This window comes from Euprymna scolopes, chromosome 20, assembly GCF_053919585.1.
Source record: "Euprymna scolopes isolate OS-2025 chromosome 20, ASM5391958v1, whole genome shotgun sequence".
NCBI lineage: Eukaryota > Metazoa > Mollusca > Cephalopoda > Sepiida > Sepiolidae > Euprymna > Euprymna scolopes.
In genome coordinates, this window is record NC_136501.1 from 14,462,101 (window position 1) to 14,482,661 (window position 20,561).

The window sequence follows — 20,561 nt, forward strand, 5'->3', positions numbered from 1 at the left end:
TTAAGAACTCCTTAATTGTCTCTCCTCGTTCCAAGTTAATTCTTTAAAAAAAAATTGTTACCCAAAGAAAATAAAAAAATAGAATTTGATGAAAACGATCGTGAAACACAGGACAGTTCAACAGGGAGATAATTTTCCGTTCGAATTAAACAAAGATGGCGGCAATTTTTCACCGGCTAACACGATTAAAGTTGTTTTTTAATAATTCAGTAAAATTCAAGTAATTTGGAAGCTACCATTGTAACTTAATTGAATTGACAAAAAAAATCAGTTAAAACCGTTGTTTTTTATCTGAAAACTCTATTTATCGACTACAAAATCCGGTCCCAATAATGTAGAACCACCGTACCCACTTTCTTTCTAGTGAAAATGCCAATTATATATGTTAAACCGACCCTCTTACAGTTTAGATGAACCAAAATATCAAGAATATACGGAGACATAGTTGCCAGTACACCGCCTGTAAGAATGTCATTTGATTGGCTATTGAAAACGACGTCATTATTGTAAGATAATTTTTTAAATTTAATTATTGTTAAAAAAATATAATAATTATTTAATTATCAATTACTTAATAATTATTATTATAGAAAATATAATTATTGTAAAAGAATTTTTTAAAATTAATTATTGTTAAAAAACTTAATGATTGCTTAATTATCAATTACTTAATAATTATTATTATAGAAAATATAATTATTGTAAAAGAATTTTTTAAATTAAATTATTGTTAAAAATTTAATAATTATTTAATTATCAATTGCTTAATAATTATTATTATACAAAATATAATTATTGTAAAAGAATTTTTTTAAATTAAATTATTGTTAAAAATTTAATAATTATTTAATTATCAATTGCTTAATAATAATTATTATAGCAAATATAATTCTTGTAAAAGAATTTTTTTAAATTAAATTATTGTTAAAAAATTTAATAATTATTTAATTATCAATTACTTAATAATAATTATTATAGAAAATATAATTATTGTAAAAGTGGTGGTTCTCAGTCAAAGAACTTATGCAGACTTTTCGTTCATAATTTTACTTCAATTCAAAAGTTTCGGAAAAAAAATCCAATGTTGCTTTAATTCGGAGCCGCTTCTGCAGTATTCGGGCGAACGCCATTGTTAGGAGACGATAACTCCAATTTCTTTCTGGTCAAACAAAGAAGATTATATATATATATATATATATATATATATATATATATATATATATATATATATATATATATATATTGTGTGTGTGTGTGTGATGTTCATTTCGTTATTTATCACCTGTTTTTAAATTTTGCGTTATTAACATTCCAAACTATGAGTTACTTTTCTCGTGTTTATGCTACATGCCGAAAACAAATATGGCCAATCCTTGTATCGTGAAATCATAAAAATACGTGTTTTATGTAATAATCCAGTAATATTTAACTAACTGCGACATGAAAATTAAGATAACATTGCTTTTAATTGAAATTGACAGAAAAAGTAGATACCACTAGATTTTAATAGAAATTTACTTTTCGACTTCCGAATTTCGACCTAATAACGAAGAAACGTCTTAAATTGTTAGATGAAAATACAGAATAGTTAAACCCAATTTCCCATGTTAAGAATGGGTTTCTAAATAACAACGTTATTTTAGCACAGTCCGTAAAAACTTTTCGTTTTTTCATTGAAATTACCATACAATGACCGTTTTCTAGTATAAATATGTTTTTTCCTTTACTAACTGTTGGCTAATGTTTTAAACATTAGCCATTGTTTTAAAACATTATCCATAGTTTTAAAGCATTAGGCACAGTTTAAAAACATTAGCCAAAGTTTTAAAAGATTAATCAGTTTAAAACATTAGCCATAATTTTAAAACATTAGCCATAGTTTAAAACATTAGCCATAATTTTAAACCATTAGCCATAGTTTAAAACATAGCCATAATTTTAAAACATTAGCAATAATTTTAAAACATTAGCCATAATTTTAAAATATTAGCCATAGTTTAAAAAAATAGCAATAATTTAAAAACATTAGCAATAATTTTAAAACATTAGCCATAGTTTAAAACCTTTGCCATAATTTTAAAACTTTAGCCATTGTTTAAAACATTAGCCATAATTTTAAAACATTAGCAATAATTTAAAACATTAGCAATAATTTTAAAACATTAGCCATAGTTTAAAAAATTAGCAATAATTTTAAAACATTAGCCATAGTTTAAAAAATTAGCAATAATTTAAAACATTAGTCATAATTTATAAACATTAATCATAGTTTAAAACATCAGCCATAGTTTTAAAACATTAGCCATAGTTTCAAAACATTAGCAATAATTCTAAAAAATTAGCCACAGTTTAAAATATTAGCCAAAGTGTAAAACATTAGCAATAATTTTAAAATATTAGCCATAGCTTTAAAACATTAGCCATAGTTTAAAACATTAGCCATAGTTTAAAACATTAACTATAGTTTAAAACATTAGCTATAGTTTAAAACATTAGCCAAAGTTTAAAACATTAGCCAAAGTTTAAAACATTAGCCAAAGTTTAAAACATTAGCCAAAGTTTAAAAAAAAATAGCCATAATTTTAAAACATTAGCCATAGTTTAAAACATTAGCCAAAGTGTTAAACATTAACCATAGTTTTAAAACATTAGCGATAGTTCAAAACATTAGCCAAAGTTTAAAACATTAGCCAAAGTTTAAAACATTAGCGATAGTTCAAAACATTAGCCAAAGTTTAAAACATTAGCCAAAGTTTAAAACATTAGCCAAAGTTTAAAACATTAGCCAAAGTTTAAAACATTAGGCTTAATTTTAAACATTCGCGATAGTTTTTAACATTAGCCATAATGTTAAAACATTAGCCATAGTTTAAAACATTAGCCATAATGTTAAAACATTAGTCTTAATGTTAAAACATTAGCCAAAGTTTAAAACATTAGCAATAATTTTAAAACATTAGCCATAGTTAAAAGCATTATCCATCATTTTAAAACATAAGCCATAGTTTAAAACATTAGCCATAGTTTAAAACATTAGCCATAATTTCAAAACATTAGCCAAAGTTTAAAACATTACCCAAGTTTAAAACATTAGGCATAATTTAAAAACATTAGCAATAATTTAAAACAATAGCAATAACTTTTTAAAAATAGCCATAGTTTTAAACATTAGCCATAATTTTAAAACATTAACCATAGTTTAAAACATTAGCTATAATTTTAAAACATTAGCCCTAATCTTAAAACATTAGCCCTAATCTTAAAACATTAGCCCTAATCTTAAAACATTAGCAATAATCAGCAATAATTTTAAAACATTAGACATAATTTTAAAACATTAGTCATAGTTTTAAAACATTAGCCATAGTTTAAAACATTAGCCACAATTTTAAAACATTAGCCATAATTTTAAAACATTAGCAAACGTTTAACACATTAGCCATAGTTTAAAACATTAGCCAAAGTTTAAAACATTAGCCAAAGTTTAAAACACTAGCCAAAGTTTAAAACACTAGCCAAAGTTTAAAACATTAGCCATAATTTTAAAACATTAGCAATAATTTTAAAACATTAATAACCAAAGTTTAACATATTAGCCATAGTTTAAAACATTAGCCGTAATTTTAAAACATTAGCCATAGTTTAAGACATTAGCGATAATTTCAAAACATTAGCAATAGTTCAAAACATTAGCAATAGTTTAAAACATTAACCGAAGATTTTGGTGAAGATATACGAAGATTTCGTTCAGCATTTTCTTAAAAATTGACTACCATTTTCTCGAAAAATAAAAACACGAAATTTTCGTTTGCCAGCTTCCAACGTTTTACGTAACCTGCCCGGAATATGCCGCCAATAAACGTGGCCTTCATAAATAAAAGGGGGCCTAGTCACTGAACGTTATGCACGAGGTACGAGTACGCAAGGGGTTTGAACAATTAGTGTATATAATCAATGAAAGCTTTTTAAAAATAATGTCGTTTTTTAATATATAGTTGAACGTCAAAAAAACGACATTATTTTTGCCCCAACGTATGTTTGTCGCAGGATTCAATCAAATACTGCAAAACACTGAACAGAAATAAACTGAATTTAAGGGGTAGAAAAAAAAAAAAAAAAAAAAAAAAAACAAGCAAATAAAAAACGAGCCATTTTTAATAAAAATGAACGATAAATACATTTTTAAAATGAAAATTCAAATTCAAACGAATAATTTTACTATAAACAAATAAATATTTCGTTTCTGATTTTTTTGGAGATGAGGATTGATTATTCATATTATTTGGATTTTTCGGACTACTGTTCACATATTAAGTATCATTTTCACAACGTTTCGGTCGGTATAACATCCGACCTTCTTCAGGTGTATTTTGTCGAACTCGGGAATGTTTCTGTCTCGAACTCGGGAATTTGAAAGGAATTTCGAATGGAAACCTTTGTTTACCTTACGGGTGTAGCATGCTCTCGTTCCGTCAGCCATGAGTAGATAGAGGTCCTAAGTAATTCACAACTGTACTTTTCTGTCGCCCACACTGAGAATTTAACCTTCAAGAGAATATCACTTTTACAATTTGTTTTGCCCAGTACTATAACCACTGCGCTACGATTCCTTCCACCTAATAACCTTGTAGGTCACATGACTTAGTGCAAAGGCCGGTGCTTATTCAGATTGGCGCTTATGGCGGCAATTAAAAGTAAAGAAAATGAAGAAATATTTGAATGATGTACTACTCGTTACAGAACGAAGATGTCATATTCCAAAAATTACGTAAATCGGTTAAGTAGTTTTATTTAAAACGAAAACAAATCAAAATGTACAGTTTTTAGCAATTTTAATACTAAACTGTATTGAACGTCAGGCTGAGTTTTCACCTATCATCTTCGATTTAAGTTGTCTCCCCTTTTTTTTCTGTCATTGGATTTAATCATGTTAGACGAAAACACTATGGCTCGCTTAATCGTAAAAATTCAGTTTCTTAAAACAAAAATACTTGATCAAATTACGTAATTTTTGGAATATTTCATTTTCGTTCCGTGACAACTACGTACATTATACAGACTTTCCTGTATTTTCTTTACTTTTAATTGCCGCCATAAGTGCCAATTTGAATAAACACGCAAAGGTTTTTCTATTTACGTTTCGAGAAAGACGGGGATGTTCTTGTTCTTTATAAAAAAAAAAATCGATTAGCTATTTCTTTACTTTATCTTTGTTCCTTTGTCACAATGAATGTCACGAGTAGATTAGACCATTACTGTAATGACCTGGTCCATGCTGATTTTATGGCGGGAGTTTAGTCCTGTGCAGTTCTAGGAGGTTCACCCTTCATGCCTTGTCTTCTGAGAAGGGGTTAGTTTATCCATGCCTTCGAGAAAGGGGTTAAGTTATTGCTAATCGCCTGAGGTGCTCTTACGGGGAAAAGCCAAAGGGGCTGCTCTGGCACTTTTTACGAATGCCACGGAATAACACGGTCCCGATTCAGTATGAGAACCAAATTATAAAAGTAATCAATTGTTGTGAGTGTGATTTTTAGAAGTACAATAAGATTTGTTGTTGCGCTTTTAATATCTTAGGTATATCGAAACCGGACCAGAAGTTTTGACAAAGAAACAAGTGTTAAGTAAAGAAATAACTAATCGATTTTTTTTATAAAGAGCAAGAACATCCCCGTCTTTCTCAATCTATCTCGATAACGAAAAAAATAATAAAAATTTGATGTAAAATCAATTTTTTAAATATTTTATTTTGATTAATAAACCTGATTAATAAAATTAATATAAGAATGTATGAAAATAAATAAATTAAAAAAATGAAAGAAATTTTATAGTTTTCGCGCGAAGGAAAAAAAGAGAGAAATGCAGTTGGAGAAGGAAGTAAATGTATAACGATTGTGGTGTGATCCCTGGCTTTTGTAAAGGCCATTTTGAAAGGTTTGGGATATGGCCAAGAGCCACACTGCCATCTTCTATCTTGTCTCTATAATATAAATCTCACCGGTCTGTTTAAATGTATGTATGAATGTATGTTTGTATGTCTGCCTAAAATTTTCGACAGAGACGATGGATTTTCACGAGATCGGTATCATTTTGAAGCTCGACCCTTCGGGCGACAAATATCGAAAGATTGGCCCAAAACATTAATTCCTTCACCCTCAACTGGACACTTTTGGCGATGGGCGCAACAGCTAACGTGTCACATTCTTTTATTTTCACTTTCTTTTCCTCCTTCGCGGTACGGGTTCGAGCCTGCCTGCCCACTACTACTTTTTTTTTTTTTTTTGCGCTCGCCATTTTTGTTTCTTTTTTGCTCAACCAACACCCATACACACACCTCCACTTTCTTTTCCGCCTTCGCGTCACGGATTCGACCCTGTTTGCCTACCTACCTACTACAACTTTTTTTGCTCAACACACACCTCCAAACACCCGGGCAACGCCGGGCACCCAGGTTAGCCTTCTATAATATAAATCTCACCTGTCTGTTTAAATGTATGTATGTATGTATGTGTGTCTAAAACTTTCGACAAAGGCGACGGACTTTCACAAGATCGATATCGTTTTGAAGCTCGACCCTCCGGACGAGAAATATCGAAGAATTAGATAAAAACGTTAATTCCTTCACCCTCAACTGGACACTTTTCTACAAAGAGGGGTCGATTTTTCGCTGACATTTTTGCAAGTCATTCAAACCTCGCGTTATCGACGTCGAATAAAACACATTATTTCGACCGCCCGTGACGTCACAATCGCGGTGGGCGCATCGATAAGACCATTTGTTGTTTTTATTTTCACCTCTTTTTTTTTGCTGGCGCGTTACGGGCTCGAACCTGCTTAATACTCGTAATTTTTTTAATTTTAATTTTTTTTTTTTTTTTTTTTTTTTTTGTTGCTCAACCAACATTCTTACACACACCTCCACTTTCTTTTTCCCCTGCGTGCCACGGGTTCGAGTCTGCCTGCCTACTACAACTTTTTTTTTTTTTTGCTCAACACCCACCTCCAAACCTGGGCAACGCTGGGCAGCTAGGCTAGTTTAATATAGATCGAAGTATACTCGTTTTGTTTAGCGAAGTAATAAAATAAGGAAGATATATAAAGGCAGATAGAGGGCGCGAAATAACGTCCTTAAAAAAAGATTTATTTTTTGTCTTTACTCACACACACACACACACACACACACACACACACACACACACACACACACACACACATGTGATAAGAGTGAAGAAAATGACTCAGTCTTCAAACTATAAGAACCAATACAAAAGTTCCAGTCTTTTAGTTTTCAACATAGTCTCTAAGTACACAAACTTGTGATGTGGTCCCTGGATTTGTTAGACGCCATTTTGGATGACGATAACATCTTTTTGTATAGCCAAGAATCACACTTAATATGAATTTGTGTATAAAAGTTATGCTTTAGTGAATGAATAAAGTAAAACATATATGTATATGTATATATATGTATATATGTGTGTATATATATGTATATATGTGTGTATATATATATATGTATATATATGTATATATATGTGTGTATATGTATATATATGTATATATATGTGTATATATATGTGTGTATGTGTATATATATATGTATATATATATGTGTGTATATGTATATATATGTATATATATATGTATATATGTGTGTATATGTATATATATATGTATATATATATGTATATGTATATATGTATATGTATATGTATATATATGCATATATATATGTATATGTATATATATGTATATATATATGTATATGTATATATATGTATATATATGTGTATGTATATATATGTATATGTATATATATGCATATGTATATATATATATATAATGTTTATTATACAAACATTATATATATATATATATATATATATATATATATATATATATATAGTTTGTTTATTATACAAATATTATGGGTTTCATATGTGTATACATGTTCCAGTGGAATCTCAATTTAGAGAGACCCCTCTCATCAGGCCGAAAAAAGGAGCGACACTGAAACTAAAATCAAGATTCATTCATTTTGTATATAAAAAGTATTGTTGGGTGTGACTTAAACCCTTCAAAGGCGGGGATTAGTTCGTGAGGACGGGTATGGGAGGTTATAGAGAATGAATTTTGATTCGGACTTCAGATGATGCAACAATAGTACAACGAAAATTCCAATTTATATGCGGCAAAACATGGCTGCACCTAATGACAGGAGTCATCGTTTATGGCAATTAATTTTAAAGGAGCATTAAAAAAAGAAATACGTAATTCAATGCGAGGTTAGATATTCTTCTTTTTTGTTTTTTAGAAATCATCTTCTTCATGTTGAGCGGCATTCAACATGCAATTGCACATTACTTACGACTTATACTCAGTCATAGCTGACGGGACGAGAACATACTACCCCCATGGATTAAAGAGTTCTGTTTAACATCCAGTGAAGATTTTTTTTTTTTTGACAGAAAGATTCCCGAGTTCGGCAGAAAGATTCATGAGTTTGACAGGATACACCTGGTGAAGGTCGGAGGTTACATCGATCGAAACGTTGTGACAATAACACTCAAGATAAGAGAGTAGTCCAAAGAATCCAAATAATACAATAAATTATCTCTATATTAACATAATTGTGCGAACAGTTAACTAGTGAACATGAGTGGAGTGGGAGTAAATATGACAAAGTGAGTGAAAACTCTGTCGACCTTCTCTAAATATGACAAAAAAATAAAATTATTGATCAGGATTAAATATTAAAATCAATAGTATTGAGTAAAATTAAGATTTTTGCTTTAAAATGAATTCAAAATTTAAAAAAACGATGAATTTTATTGGCAAAATATAGCAAAATGGAGCAAGTGATATATAAAAAAGCATCATGAATTATTGCAGGTTACGGAGAATACTGTTTTTCCTTCCATTGAGACGGAATCATCAACAGTATATTTTCTGTTGTGCACGTTTGTGGGGATCATGACCAGACATTGGGTGAAAACCTCCCCTATAAGTAATTTAAATTGTCGCTGATAATGCTGGGTATTTATCTCTCTCCCATGACGAGAAGGTGTGACACAAGGGTCGGAAGGTGAGATTGAAGAGCCAATGCTCCAGAGGAGGAGTTCTCTGCCTGGGAAGCCCCGTCCACATTCCCTCAGGTGATTAGTAAGCAACTAAACCCTTCTCAAAGGAAGAAGGTAAAGCCTGGGGGAGTTAACCTCCTAGAACTGCACAAGACCAGCAACATATCACAGTCAACAGGGAAAAGGTTATTTTAGAAACGGCATAAACTCTGTTGGTTTTGTTACCGAGAAAAAAATGGCTGCTGTATGCCAGAATCAAATCCCTTTGCATCCTGCCGCTCTAGATGCACCTGAAGAAGGTCGAAGGTTATATCGGCTGGAAAATTATGAATAGAATAACGAAGACGTGAATAGTAGTTGGAATAATTCAAATAATACGTGTTCATTACATCCAACAATCGATTGACCTATGAATATGAAGACATTGTCGTGCTCTGATCTTGGCTTACAATCTCCGGGATCAATTAGTACCTGTACGAGCTGTTTCTTAACTTCTTATCCCTTACTGCAGACTTTTTTTTTTTTTTTTTTTTGAGAGAGGGGTATTGTTGTTGTTGCTTTCATCTCATATTCAACTATACCATCAATAGTTGTTTTGTTAGGGTCTTTTTTTTTTTTTTTTTTTTCGTTTTTACAATAACAACAGATGACAGCAAATGGGGCAAGAACAAAGGCTAACTCGGTCAATGAGTGCTTCGCTTCAGAATTCTTTGTTTAGCCAGCATCTCAACGAGTCTATTCCTCTGGAGAATACCTTTCGCCAAAAGAATAAACCATATATACTTAACGCTTTCTGCAAAATGCACTAATTCTGACTGTAAATATACGAATAATACTCAAATATCATAGGTCAAGTAAAATTCCTACTTGCCCGGCATTGTCCGGGTATCCATATTTACTTCCCTTTTTGCAAGGACAAAGTTTTAATTTTGGAAAGGAAAATCCAGTTTACCAAAAAGGAACACTCTGGATTAGGACAAAAATTGGCTCAGTTATAGAAGGATTTCTTTGTTGCAGGATAGAAAAGATGAAGTGTGCTATCAGAACAGATACTATACTTTGTTTCCAACCCAAACGCCAAGTATAGTTGCCCGTGTGACATTTATCTTTGTTTTAAAAAAATTACAATCAAACGTAAAGACAAATCTTTACGTTTGATTGTAATTTTTTTTCCCATATTTCCCCTGGGTCTGAAACAAAAAATGCTTATTTATTTATTTTTTTTTTTTTTACAAGGATTTCTAACGAAAAATAAATCATGCCAGTCTAAATTAAAATCGATTGCTTTCTGTTTTTTGACATAAGAATCTCAGAAAACAAATATAATTCAACAAATATGTTTTTAATCTTATTTTATGCAGATTCGTTATTGTATTTGAAAAAAAAATTCAGACTTCAAAATTTTTGCCAAATAACTTTGGAGATTTAACTTCAATTAATTAAAAAATAATTGTTATTAACTTACCTCCCCACGAGGACAGAGTTAGTCACTAAGTTGTTTTTTAAATGTGGAGAAAATCTAGTCCCACTAAAAGTGGGACACTGGCGCGAAAAAACAAATTACCTCGGTCTTTATGGATTTCTGCTTCACGCAGTACCGTATATCAGTTTTAAAAATAACAGTATCAACATATTTATGTGTAAACAATGAGTTTGATATATACATTTGTGTTCCTGTATACTTCGTATTTTTTGTAAAAATCTTTTTTACGTAATGGCCTTTAAAAATATTTGCCAAAAATAAACTCTCAGCTGAAAGTTATGACTGAATTCGTTTGTTTATTTCAATAATACAGCGATAAATTTTCGCGATATTTTGCACTGACTAATCCAGGAGATCGTCTGACTTGAAGTTGCTTGAATACTGAATCATCAGCAGCAGAAATTATTCGTACATTAGTTGTGCCTAAGTTAGTCGTACATAAAAAGTAAAATCGCGTGATAGGGATTTGCTCGATGTTGGAGATATGTAACGAAGCGGTGCATTCCTATTCTAACAGGGCGTTGACGAATGAGAAAATCAGCAGCAGTTGTGGGATAGCTGACTAGCGAAAATATTAGCAGCAGCCATTTTAACGATATTCAAATGAACAAATGTGCGCGAGTTTGCGTGCCTAGAAAAGGAGGGAAAAATACATCATACGGTCAAGAGGAAAGACAAAGTGCATGCTGGGCAAGATGGATGTTTGAAATATAGTGAAATGTGTTATTTTGTGAGAACCACAAATAAAAGCATTTTATTTGCACTGTAAAATATGCTGAGTCGGGTTTTTATTTCTTTCCATTTTTTTTCTTTGTGACAGAATATCAGACAATGTGCGAGTCCGAGTGGTTGAAATGTAACGGCATGGTTGAACTGACATGGCCACGTTACAGATAGAACATCGTTTTAGGAAAAATTGAAAGAATGAAACAAAAGCAAAGTTACATTTTTACTAGCTTTTTATAATCACTAGGGTTCGAACGAAGAATGAAATAAATTATGAGAATGTCTGAGTGAATACATGAACTTTCAAAGAATTTGGTAGTCCTTCGTATTATTTGGATTATTCGAACTACCGTTCTTATCTTGGGTGTTATTTTCACAACGTTTCGGTCAATGTAACCTCCGACCTTCTCCCAGTGTATCTTGCTGAACTCATGGACCTTTCTGTCAAACTCGGGAATCTGTACTGAATTTTAAATGAAACCCTTTATTTAATCGATGAGGTTAGTATGTTCTCGGTCTGTCGTGGATTAAATAAAATGTTCTGTTCGGGTTGTGGAATACGGTATGATCATGTTGACACACCAGTTCCTCTAAGATCACCAAAATTAAGCAACGTTGAGCCTGATCAGTACTGGGTGGGTAACTATTCGGAAATACAAGGCTCTGCATCTAAGAGGACGCCAGCACCTCCTTGCAAAAATTGCAAAAACCCAACATCGACATCTCTCCTAATGAAGCAATACATGTGAGTGAGGACTGTTTGTGAATTTCATACCCCTATGAAACTTCCTTCTTTGGAGGAAGCCGATTCAACCTGCCTTGAGTGAAAGCCGCTTCAGTACAGTACAGTACAGTGCGTTTTTAAAAATGTTTATTCATAATAATAATGACCTTTATTCTCTATGTTATGTAGTCGTAAGTATGTAAATTATTAAATGTTAGTCCAATCCAATCCAGCGCGGCCGTAGCCGAGATTGAACTCACTACACAAGTTTGTAGTGTAATTCAAATCTTGTTCATAGTTGAATACTTGATACTTCACCAGGGCTATCAAGAGTATTTTTATCATGACACCATCACAAGATGACACCGTCAGTAGATCACGAGAGAAGGATAGACCGCGCCAGTTTCTCAACCTGGTATTTTACCTTGCAGTACATACAGCGCCTCGCCTTCCCAAATAGTCACCAAATGGTCATTCATCGGGTACTGGCCAGGCTCAGCGTTGCTTAACTTCAGTGATCTGGCGAGAATCGGTGTGATAAACGTGATTGTGCCATATTCAAAATGTTAGTGGGTTTGCTTTATATACGGCATAATAACATTGACACCCTGGTTTCCATTAGATTATTGAAGTTAAGCAACGTTGAGTCTGGTCAGTACTAAAATGGGTGACCATTTGGGAATTTCAGGTACTGTATGTGCTCGCCACTTATCTCGGCATTGTTTCCAGTCGTCTAGCACTTCTCCTTGCCACTGGACTCAAGCAGTGTTGATTCAGGAGAGATGTGGTTAGGGATTGTGCAACTCTTACCTCACAATTACTCGTGCACCAGCACTTACAGGGGGTATCTATTGTCTCTTGAGACTGAACGAAAGCATCCGCATCTGTTAAGAATTCCGTGCAGATTCCCGAGTTCAACAGAAAGATTTCTGAGTTTGCCAAGATACAGCTGAGGTTTCATCAATCGAATCATTGTGTGAAAAACATTCAAGATGGGAACAGTAGTCCAAATAATTCAAATAATACGAACTATCGAATCCTCATCTAAAAAAAATCAGAAACTTAATGTTAATTGGTAAGTATTAATTTGAAAACTTAAAGCAAAAATTATTGTTATATTATGCTGTATTAATTAGTTAAATGGTGTAAACAAGATTACACGCAAAACCAGTGGCAAAAGTAGATTTAGAAATTATATAAACTGAAAAGCACATTTGAACGACCGGACGCAGCAAATATATTACATATGTAAGGTTTTACAAATTAACAAATGGAAAGATGTTCGATATGAGTTTTCTTCTCAGTTGAGAGAAAAGGCATTTATTAACGATTGTTTTATCACTAGATTACTGACACGTATTTTACAAGCCAGGGACAGTATGGTCGCATCTCTATTTTTATCTTTCTATGGGTCCAGTAACAATTCTCTAGTCCATAACTACAACCAGCTACTGTGTCTACAGCTCATCCCACGGCACATGGTTATCCAACAATTTTGTTAAAAGTTAGGGGGACTAACAAGTCCTGTGTCTTGTTTAATAGTTCCTTTTGTACCAACAAGTGCTTAAAAGTCCTCTCATGCCGCCATGTGGTTAAAACTTTCCCTCGCGCTGGTACATGGTTAAAAAATATCCATCATGCCAAGACGTGCTTTTTTTCCTCTTTTTGTGTTCCTTTTTCTCTTTCCTCTTCTTCCGCTGTGACGTCACCTCACACAACGGCTTGGTCATTTGCACACGTGTCTGTGATCTCACTAATGTAATATGATATTTGGAAAAAGTTTTACTTCCATTTCTAATATGATAGCTGTTCTAATCTTAACTTTGAAAGCTATAAAATATATCATTTATTAAATCTTCGGTAGAAAACATAGATAACTCTGGAAGTTACGGTTCTGGAAGTTTAGCCTTATTTTTCACATTTTAAGATCGAAGAAATAAAAAACATGAAACTCAAATTAAAACTACGCACATTTCAGTCTAAGCACTGGAGGTCTATTTAGTTTTATTTTTCACATTTTAATATCAAATATATTCAAGCTCAATTTCAGGCTAGCCACATATTTTTCTATACACTGGACGCCTTTTTAATCTTATTGTTCACGTTTTAATATCGAAGAAATAAAAATCAAAGCTCAAATTCAGACTATGCACATTTGGGTCTAAGCACTGAAAGCCGGTTTAGTCTTATTTTTCACATTTTAATATTGAAAAAAAAAAAAAATTTAGGCTACGCACATATTTTTCTAAACATTGGACGTCGTTTTAGTCTTATTTTTCCCATATAATATGGAAGAAATAAAAAAAAAAAATAAGTCTTAAATTCAGCCTATACACATTTGAATTTAAGCATTGAGGCAGGTTTAGTCTTATTTTTTACATTTTAATATCAAAGAAATAAAAATTAAAGCTCAAATCCAGGATACGCACATATTTTTCTAAACACTGGACGTCTTTTTAGTCTTATTTTTTCACATATAATATGGAAGAAATATAAAGATAAATCTTAAATTTAGGCTATGCATATTTTTCTATACACTGGAGGTCATTTTATCTTTGTCTTTCATATTTTAATATTGAAGAAATAAAAAATAAATCTCAAATTCAGGATATGCACATTTGAGTCTAAGCACTGTTGAATCTTATTTCATTGATCCAAATTTGGGAGATTAAAGACAACCCTCTCCTTCCCTCCGACATAACCAAGACAATAGCAAATAAGATTAAGTGTAATTCATTGAGCTATGTCTAAAGCAGCAGAACGGACTTTCCTCTGCTGGTCTGCTTATGCAGAAAGGACCAGAAGGGGGATAGTGGCTGCAAGGGGTGCATACATAAAGCAGTCGTTATCAAGTTTACAATCTGGGATGTGGCAATGGAAGAACAGCAGTTTGTGGCCAGGCCAGTATATGCCAGTGAGGATGATAACCTAATTACTTGCAAATATAATGACACCCTAGTGGGAGCCTCCCTCTCCCGCCCTCCCTCTGTGCAGCCTTCAAATAACAGCTTAATTACATTGCAATCTCAAATAAGGAGGAGCAAACAAGACAGGCTCGTCTGCCTCACAATATTTTATTAACTCATTGACATTATTTAATGCCAACAAAAAAGAGAAAATTGTTCACCCCGTACTTTGATTTATATTTCTTAGCGTTGCCTAATAAAGAGACTATAAAACGCTGAGAAATATTAACATTTCCACATTCTTGGCTATTGGAAATTTTCTTTAACAAAAATGGATATATTTGGTCAGGGCAAAAAGTTTTGCCGATTTCAAATTTAATCTTGAAAATGACAAACTGTGTGTGTTTTTGGAATTGGCATAATTATGTTGACTTACAGCTTCTCATTGAATCACAGAAGTTAAGCAATATTGAGCCTGGTTAGTACCAGATGAGTAACCATTTGGAAATACTGCTCTATCGTTATTTTCATGGCAAAGTGCTCGACTGAACTCCAGTCTATGGTCTCCCTTGCCAAACTTTCACAAAAACACTCGACTAGCTGCAACCACTATATACGATTTCCCCCATCCTCTCTCTATGCCTAAATCTAAATGCAGATTCCATGAATAAAGTTTCTTTTCTCAGAATTACTCGTCTGGGGAACACTGTTCCGCTGGCTTCTTTCCCATATGAATACAACATGGTAGCCTTCAAATCCAATGTAAACAAGTTCTTGTTGAGCCGTCCCTATAAATAGTCAAATTCTACCCAATTTACACCATGAATGATTACTACATCACCACCTTACATTCATTAACCCTTATCCTCGAGTGGCCTTCGGGCCTTGATAAGTGGTGACTCCGAAGTAAAAAAAAATTCAAGGCTCTGTATGTAGGAGGACGTTGACACCTCCATGCAAGAACTGCAAAAACCCAAAAATCATTATATCCCCCTTAATGGTGATATACATATGACTGGGAACTGTTTGCGAATTTCATATCCCATGAAACTTCTGCTTTTAGAGGAAGCTGGTTCAACCCGCCTAGGGTGAGTGCCCCTTCAGTACAGTGCAGCATAGTACAATGTGTTTTGAAAATATTTATCCATAACACGAACAACCGTTGTTCTTTATGTAACATAGTCGTCAATATATAGGGATCCAACACGTTGTAGACTCCGTCGCAAGGGGGAAAAGAAAGGAAGATAAAAGAAATTCAACTCATTGTTTCAGGTTTGAAAAAAATATGTTTATTCCTCCTTCTCCAGCCACGCATGACTTCTTGTCTCGGCTGTGACGTCACCCATGTGTTTTTAATGGGATCATTGGTCTATGCACATGTTCTTCTTTTTATAATCGTTTTCCTTGTCGTGACGTCACCTCGCACACAGCTCGGTCATTTGCATAGAACTGCCATACACACATACGCACTCTGTTACATCTAACTCATGTTCAATCTTTTCTCATGATGTTAGCCTAAAAGCATCTAAATGGTTTTGTAATTCTTGAAATAAGTAATAATCTGAGAGAGCTAGATCAGGAGAATATGAAGGATGGGGCAAGATTTCGCAACCAAGTTCTCCCAGTGTTGTGTGAGGATGAGCATTATCAGAATGGAAGATGTCCTGATTTCTGTTAACTAAAGAAGATCACTTTCGGATGAACACGGATGAAAATATTGCAAAAAAAAAACAAAAAAAAACAAGAATTATGCTTTAATGATCTATAAGAAAAAGTTATAAACTAATCATGGTGATACGTTTCAATAATAATAATATGCATAAAAATTTTGTTTTTTACTTTGCTAGTTATTTCCTTTGAAGAGAAAAGTATCAATTTTTTAAACTCCGTGGAATAAGAGAAAAACTTTTATTATATTTTCATTTTGTTTGATGATTCAATAATTAATGAACATTTGGATTTTTCATAATTTAAAATATATATATATATATATATATATATATATATATATATACATATTATAGTTTTTGATTTCCTCTAAAGAATAAGTCTTACTTAGTCATTTGTAAATGTTGCATCAGCCGGCACCATGGCGAAACGCCAAAAACTTGATTACTCTGTGAGACAAGCTATTGTGAAGCTACACAAGGAAAAGCACACCATTAGAGAGATTTCAGAGAAAGTGAAACGTTCCAAGAGTGTTGTAGGTAGGGTTGTTTTGTTCCTTACTTTTGGACGTTCCTATTTTGAAAATAAATAATTGTTATAATTCTTTTTCTATCCTTTGCAAATGATTCAAATTTTAGTATGTTATTATGGATGATAACGACTACCAGTTGTCAAAATTTCAGCTATTCACAATTGTTATTTCTAACAAATATTAGGTTTTAAAATTTTGTACCTTAGTTTTGGACGCTACTGTATATTCCCAAATGGTCACCCATCTGGTACTGATCAGGTTCAACGTTGCTTAACTTTAGTGATCTAATTTGAATTGGTGTGTCAATGTAATTATATATATATATATATATATATATATATATATATATATATATATATATATATATATATATATATATTACCAATGAGACGATTCCAAAATATTTCCCGCTTCCAATACAATTACCAATTCCATACTAAATTTCCGATTCCGATACAATTACCGATTCTGATCCCGATTCTTTGTAAATCTCTAAATATTTAAATATAAAAGTGATTTTTTTTTGTCCCGATTACTGTAAAAACACATTTTAAATGTGCCTACATTCTCTCAAATGTAAAAATACATTTGTGAAGGGGTGATCTAGAGATTTTAGTCTTACTGGAAGTTTAAATCAAAAAATATTTATTATTTTATTATTATTACAAGTTGTGGAAGATGTTTCTTAAACCCAAATCAAATAAAAAAGATAATTTAAGGAATCGGTTTTGGCATCGGAAAATAGGCTCAATTTTTTCCGATTCTGATACTGATTCTGATTAATCATCCCAACGCTATATCTATAATATAAAGCTGAATGCGTGTGTGTGTGTGTGTGTGGTCACGAATAGGCTCCTATATGCTTAACTATTTTAAAAAACTCATTACATATAATGATAGAAGATGTATCGTGACACAGGAATGGGTATGTTTGATATGGCAGAACAGTGGTTCATTAAAATTGTGGGGTCTGCGTTCGCGCCTGGTCCACAAAGTATGGAAATAAAAAATTTAAAAATTTAAAAAAAAACGTTTACGAATGTTTTTGATATAGATGTACATAAGAATACTTTGATAAGTATGTTTTAATTTAAATCGGGATGATATAATAAAATTGTGGGGTCTGTGTTTTCACCTGGCCTTCATAGAATGGAAATAGGCACAAACTTTAATAAAGACTTTTCATATCTATCTGCGTACGTATACTTTGATAATTATGTTTCAGTTTGAAGAAATATGGTATAATAAAATTATGGGGTGTTCGTTCGCGCCTGACCTCCATAGAATGGAAATATATCACAAATTTTAACAAGGTTTTTTAATATAGATCCACAGAATATTCTGATAAGTGCTTCAGTGTGAACAGGTATGGTATAATAAATTATGAGGTTTATCTATTTTATTTTTACTTTCATCATATTTTGCTTTGGTTTTGATACCCCCAAATTCAACCCAAATTTACAACCCTTCCTTTTCATAGCCTATCATACTTTTATAAATCAGAGTCCATTTTCTGTAGGCTGTTTTTGAACCCAGTCAAGGACGGGTACTTTTGCTAGTATATATATATATATATATATATATATATATATATATATATATATATATATATATATATATATATATATATGTATATATATATATATATATATATATATATATATATATATATATATATATATATGTATATATATGTAACATGTCTTCTTCCTAAGATTAAGAGTGGTGGTGTTTGATCAACACTGCTGGGGAGCCATGATGTAATATACTGTTTTGTTTTTAAATCCCCGAAACAGTGTTTCATGGTAAACAACTGATGATCCCTTGAAAAATAAATTATTAGTATTATAGTAAATTCGAGAGCGAGTTGATGCAGTGATTGCAGGTGATTAAATGACTTACTGACTAGATGGTTTTCTAACGAATGATAAAAAATATTTTTTGTATAGTTTTAAAGGTTAAAAACTTCAAAGACTATATATATATATATATATATCATGAATGACTGACAAAAGTCTATATTCCAAAGTTCATGGTGTTGATCACTTACAATTTATTATTTTAATTTAGTTGATATTTACAATTCTGTACGGTATCTGTTTCGTAGCACAAAATCAATCACTTAATTATTATATCAATCAGTGAATCTATTTTTCCCTTAACTCATCAGAATAAATAGCAAAAATCAATCCATCAAAAGGAGATAAAGTACGTTTTGACATGATTAAAAACGCGGAAGGTAGAAGAGAAGCTGTAAATACTTTATAATATGTTTCCATTACGCTATTTTTCCTGATGAGTTAAGGGCATAATAGATTCACTGATTGATATAATAATTAAGTGATTGATTTTGTGCTACGAAACAGATACTGTCAAGGATTGTAAATGTCAACTGAATTAAAGGAATAAATTATAAGACGGTCAACATCATGAATTTTAGAATATAGACTTTTGACATTCATTCATTAATTTGCTCTGTAATTTTATTGAGCTTATTAAATAAGGATTCGTATATATTATAAGAAAATAAAGTATATTTCCATAGAAATATTTATATATATATATATATATATATATATATATACATATATATATATATATATATATATATATATATATATATATATATATATAAAAGTTGAGTTTTTTCTCACTCTGACATTGATATCAAAAACTCACTTTTTTATTTATTTGCTTCACCGAGAAAGCAAAATGGGACACATTTAATGTGGAGGAAAACCAGCTCCCCAAAATGGGGAACTCTGGAAGTATGCCCAAATAAAAGTTACCTTAGTATAGAAGGGCTTTCCCTACATTTGCTAAGAACAAATTGACTTAAGCGTAGCATCAGAACAGATACTACACTGTGATCTTGGAGCGGAGGCAAGATCTACTTTTTCTATTTAAGAGTTGTTGCTTAATTCTCTTCCACTTCAAGAACTTAGACACCATTCCAGGCGATTGGCAATAAATCAATCCCTTCTCAAAGAGAAAAGGCAAGTGGGAGAGCGGACCTCCTAGAACTACACAGAACTAAACTCCTACCGCAAAATCAACAGGAACCAGATCATTACAGGAATGGTCTAATCTTTGTTGATTTTTGGGGCTCAGGATAAAAATCCCTAGCCGAGTTCTATTTAAAAACTATTAAAACGAACTTCTTAATATACTCAGACATCGATATGCGAGCGACTTCATGAAAGCTAACTAATTCAAAAAACCGAGCTTTTATTAATTAATTATTCAATTTTTTTATGGTTTCTTATCAGATAATTCGTTTCATTTAATTATTAGGCTTAATTTTGTTTAAGCATATATTTACATTGTGCATAATTGGGTCGAATTTAAGATGAAAACATTCTTGTATGCGGACCTATTTATATATCTATATATGTATGCATATGTATATATATATATGTGTATCATTCTAACATTACTGTGTTTG